This window comes from Hordeum vulgare, chromosome 2H (assembly GCF_904849725.1).
Source record: "Hordeum vulgare subsp. vulgare chromosome 2H, MorexV3_pseudomolecules_assembly, whole genome shotgun sequence".
Classification (NCBI taxonomy): Eukaryota; Viridiplantae; Streptophyta; class Magnoliopsida; order Poales; family Poaceae; genus Hordeum; species Hordeum vulgare.
In genome coordinates this window covers 84859379-84865378 of record NC_058519.1, presented here as the reverse complement: position 1 = coordinate 84865378, position 6000 = coordinate 84859379, and positions in this window count along the sequence as shown.

The following is a 6000-nucleotide window of genomic DNA, read 5'->3' as shown; positions in this document are numbered from 1 at the left end:
TTAGATTCTGTAAAAGGATAATTTACCCAAAAGCTCTTGATCACCATCTCGGCCCTCGTGTGGCACAAGACACCATTTATAATCTCCTCCGGCGGGGCCTGCGCAGCCTGGTAGTGCTCCCAGGAGAATCCTAGTGTAGGAACCTGACCCTCACCAGGCAACGTGACAAACCCCGGGAAATTTGTCCAGCAAAGCACACCAAGGACGGAGTTCGGCCTGCGGACTCCAAGAGGGTGTACCCATCCCCTGCAGTATGATAAGGTCAACGCATTAGATATTTAAACAAACTTGAAGGCAAAAGCTAAAAAAAGAGTAAATGTACTTACCTATCTCCTTCAGGTTTAATCACCGGCCTCTGCTCGCGGGTAGCCGGCACGACCGGGAGACGTGTACTGCCACGCTTGTACACGGTGGCCCCGTACACCTGCACATCGCCCTCACTATCCGTAAGCTCATCCCCGCCATCCCCGCCCCCTGAGAAACCCGGACCCTCGGTCCAATCCGGCAACTCGGTACGATCCGGCCAGGTCTCCCATCCGGGCCTCTCCACGTTGGGTGAAGCCTCCAGAACCATAGTCTCGTGGGCCGAATGCACCTCGACCCGAGGCTGCTCCTGGACCGGAGTCTCATGGGACGAATGACCGTCAACACCAGGCTCCTGGAACGGAGTCCCCGTAGCCTCCTTCGCAAACGGGTCGACCATAGTAGTCCTATGCTCGGGTGAATGAGCTGGTGGTGGTGGCGAGGACGGCTCAACAGTCCTCCTGGATCTTCCGCGGTCACCACCTCTCCCTGTACTCTTCCCCTTCTTCCCTACCCGACCAGCACCTCTCCCGGTGGGCAATGCCGCCGACGAAGAAGAACCCACGGGTGGTGTCGGCAGACTGTCTGCCAAGGCTCTACAGAGAGATAGGGGTGGAAGGGAAGTACCACCCCTCGTGCGGGGCGCCTAGGAAGAACCCATCGAGCGATGTGGACCAGCGCCCACCATCTTTCAACACCTGGTGACCTGCCATGATAAAGATTAAAAGATATTTGTACAACGTAAAAAAATTGAATAACTGACATGAATAATAATATGTACATGAATAACAAAGATTAAAATATATATAATTTAAGTTGTGAATCCTACAAACTAATAATCATCATCAATAAATGCATCATCATCATCACTATCACGCATGTCTTCATGAATGACGTGCTCGTCGGGTTCAACGGCGTGAAGTTGTGAAAGGCCTTCCTTTAATCGTTGAAGCATTGATAGGTCATCCGCATCAGTAACCTCTACGAGTTCCAGGTCTTCTGGTTCCGGCTCAGGGTTGGAGTCGGATACATTGTCGCTGTCTACTTCCAGGTTCTTGGGTGAAGCATGCGGTTCTTGAAACGTTTCTTGGAAAGACGTGTTTCTTGGAAGAATTCTCCATCATGTGTGTCTGGGTTAATGTGAGGTTCATAATCCTGTTCATTTGGGAGAGGTGGTCTGACATGTGGCGGCACTTCATAAACAACATACCAACCTTCCAGATTCTTATCCGTTTGGCATGCCCACGGTAGATAGAAAACTTGGGTCGCCTGTTGAGCCGTAATATAGACATCGGGAACATCTAAATGGGTGTTTGGATTGATTTCAACTAGTCCTATATGTTCATGAGTCCTTCTAGTCTTCTTCGGCTGGAACCAATAACATTTGAAGACTACTACGTTCGATGGGTTTTCACCATAGAATTGAAGTTCATAAATTGCTTCAACTCTTCCATAATACTCGATAACACCTTCGCCGATAGCAGAGACACCACAATTTGTAGATTTCTGGTCGGGCATAGATAGCTCTTTGCCAAAGGTACGAAAGAGACCCGTTAATGTTGTATTTCTCAAATGAACGGACCTTATAGTCAAAACCATTAGCGACTTGTCTCAATTCGGCGTCCATAGACTCTGAATTAGCCTACAAGTTTAATACGAAACGATTTTTGCATTAGCCGCAAGTTAGACCAAGAAATGAAATGGTCCATTATTGATAATTACCGTTTGTTTGAACCAAGAGATGAAACCGGGATAGCCGCCTCCTGTCTTTGACAGAACCTCATACTCTTCGACGGAATCATTTTCGATCACCGCTCCATCCGAGAATTTGGCAACGTAACGACTGTTTGAAATATCCGGGAATAAGAGAAGTTCAAATGAATTAGAAGATACGGGAAAATGTGCCGAGAACTCACTCGATGTACGGCCGCACTTCTGTTAGGTTGTTGAAGACATACAACGAAATGTTCCGCCATTCTTCGACATCCAACATTATTGGTTTCGATGCACCGGCTGGTGCGAGCTTCCCTTTGAATAGGCTGAGGTTGGACCCACCTTTTTTAGGGTCTGCATCATTGTGCTGAGGCTTCGGATTATGCAAATGATGATTTTTGGCTTCGTAGTGTGCTGTCACAAAGTTTGCCACCTCCTCAGTAATGAATGCCTCAGCCATCGATGCTTCAATTCTACGCTTATTTTTACATTTAGCTCGAAGGGTCTTCTGCATCCTCTTAGTTGCATAGCACCAACGATCTTGCACGGGCCCACCCAATCTTGCCTCGGTCGATAGATGTAAAATCAAATGCTGCATTGGATTAAAGAAGCCCGGTGGAAAGATCTTCTCTAAATTGCACAACAACTCCGATGCAAACTCCTCCATGTCTTCTACCACGCCAGGTGACAATTCTTTCGCACAAAGAACACGGAAGAAATAGCTCAGCTTCGCCAGTACTAGCCATTCATCCTCAGGAATAAAGCCACGTAACATCACCGGCATTACCCGCTCTAGCCATATGTGCCAATCATGACTCTTGAGACCAAAGATTTTTAATTTTTCAAGACTCGCTCCCCTCTTTAGATTCGCTGCATACCCATCGGGGAACATCAAGTGCATTTTGACCCACAAGATAATTTCCCTCATAGCTGGCCTTCCAAGATTGATCCAGGCCTTTGGCTTCGACCACTTCTGCTTTCCTTTGCCTTCTCGCATGTTTTGTAACAGTCTATGACATAGTATCTCTTGATCGACTCTAGCCTTAGTATTATCCTTTGTCTTCCCATCTATGTCGAACAATGTACCAAAAATGGCCTCTCCGATATTCTTTTCAGTGTGCATCATGTCGATATTGTGTGGAAGAAGGAGGTCTTTGAAGTAAGGCAGATCCCAGAAGCATGGCTTGTGAGTCCAGGCGTGTTTTGAATTATACCCCTTGAAATACCCTGGACGCTCTGGATCAGGCTGGAGGGCGTTTAACTGATCCAGGATCTGTTGTCCTGTGAACGCAGGTGGTGCCAAGTTTTTGACAACTTCACCTTTGGTAAAGTTCTTCTTGTCTTTTCTGAACTGATGGTGTGGATCCAGGAACTGTCTATGCAAGTCAAAGCAAGAATACATCCGACCCTCCTGCAACCAATGTAACTGAAGAGTTGCCTTGCATTGGGGGCACGGGAACCTTCCATGCACACACCATCCAGAGAATAGCGCATACGCTGGCAAGTCATGCATAGAGTACATGTACCACACATGCATTTCGAAGTTTTCTTTTCTAGCGGCATCGTATGTCTTGACCCCATTATCCCAAGCTTCTTCCAATTCATCCTTAAGCGGTTGCAGGTACACATTCATATTCTTCTCCGGATAATTGGGCCCTGGAATTATCAACGTCAGAAATATGTTCTTTCTTTGCATAATCTGCCCGGGGGGGAGATTGAGTGGAATGACAAATACAGGCCAACAACTGTATTGGGTTGCTGTCATGCCGAAGGGATTAAAACCATCCGTGGCGGCGCAGACTCGAGGATTCCTTGGATCTGCCACTTTATCCTGATGCAATCCATCGAAATGTTTCCACGCTTTCCCATCCGATGTGTGTACCACCATCTTATTCCCATCCGCATCTAGGTCGGTTCTTTTGCCCAATTTGTGCCATGTCAACTGTCTGGCTGTCTCTTCGACCATGAAAAGACGTTGAAGTCTTGGTACGATTGGCATATACCGAAGAACACTAACTGCGATTTTGGTCTGCCTCTTCTCACCCATACCGTTGTCTACCACAAGATACCTGCAAGAGTCGCAATTGGGACAATAGTCCAAGTGTGCATACTCCTTCCTAAATAAGACACATCCTTTCTCACATGCATCTATCTTCTCATAGGGCATCTTAAGTACACGAAGTATTTTGCCCGACTGGTACAGGTTTGCAGGCATGACATGGCCTTTGGGTAGGAAGCGTCCAAATAGTGTCATCATCACATCGTAGCATTCTCTTCCCAAGTTGAACTGAGCCTTCAGAGCCATTACTTGTGCAATTGCATCCAGCTGACAAAGCTCAGTGTGCTCATGGAGAGGACGTTTTGAAGACTCCAACATTTCATAAAAGGCCTATGCAGATTCCTCCATCTCATCTTCCGAATCCTGAGCATCATCAAAGTCTTGCACCATGTCTTCGATCCCGGTACCATGCTCGTCCGTGCGATGACGGACCACCTCAGCTCTTGTGCGTTGTATAGACTCACCATGAAATGTCCACATCGTATAATTAGGCTTAAAACCCCTCCTCTGCAGGTGTTTAATCATTACAGCCTTTGTCGTCTTTTTATAGTTGTCGCATACATGACAGGGGCAATAGTTTCTTTCCTGGCCATTTGCGAATACGGCTTTCACAAATTCCTTTGTTTTTACAAACCATTCTTTCGTCATCTCTTTCTGACTAGGGTGACCGGTATACATCCACGCACGATCACTCATCTTGCCTAGCTACTAAAGACAGAAGAAATATATTTATATATAATTTAGCATTTATATTCATCGGTTAATCAGGTTCGCCATTTTTATTACGTCCAGGCAACCTACACGCTAATAGGTAAAGATAGGTCCTAATCCCACCCGAGTATGTGTAGATTGGGTTCGTTTTCCCATGCTCTGCTCCGGATCCAACGCAAAATTTCGGTAGCACCTCCCCGTTGTTCTCCTGATACACGTCTCCGCAATAAACAGAGAGGATGTGCATCCGGAGAACAACAGGGAGGCATTGACAAAATTCCGCATCAGATCCAGAGCACAGCATACGGGAAAACGAACCCAATCTACACATACTCGGGCTGTCCATGGATAATGTTGGACAATTCGAAAGGATGGCGGTTATAAATATGCAAAGACATGCATATTTATAGATGTCGCCCTTTCGAATGGGAGACGCATACTGGTCACGCATACTCATGATTGAAGAAACCTATATATAGCTAGCAAGTTTCTTCCGCACGAAGACCGGGACAGAGCAAATTAAGGGGGTACGAGGAGAAGTCATTTGTGCTCACCAACAAACGTAGGGGCAGAGCTCGTCCAACGCACGTGGAGGTCGTCGAACAACTGCACATTGAAATTCACCCGATCAACACAAATATGATGTTTTTATAAGACAATCAGATAATATGTGACCTAACTCTTATTTTCTTTTTTATTTTTTCCTCTTATTCTTCTTCTTATTATTATTATTCTTATTTTTTTTTTTTATTATAACCTCTTATTCTTCTTCTCCTTCTTCTTCTTTTCTTCTCTTCTCCTTCTTCTTCTTCTTTTCTTCTTATTTTCTTTTTTCTTTTTTCCTCTTATTATTATTCTCCTTCTTCTTCTTTTCTTCTTCTCTTCTTCTTCTTCTTCTTCTTCTTCTTCTTATTATTATTATTATTCTTATTTTCTTTTTTCTTTTTTCCTCTTATTCTTCTTCTCCTTCTTCTTGTTTTCTTCTTCTCTTCTTCTTCTTCTTCTTATTATTATTATTATTATTATTATTATTATTATTATTTTCTTTTTTCCTCTTATTCTTCTCTTCCTCTCCGACTTTTCTTCTTCTTTTTCTTCTTCTTTCTTCTCCTTCCCTTCCTTTTCCTTCTTCTTCTTTTCCTTCTTCTTCTTATTTTTTCTTCTCCTTTCTCCTTCTTCTTCTTCTCCTTTATCTTTCTTCTTCTCCTCCTTTC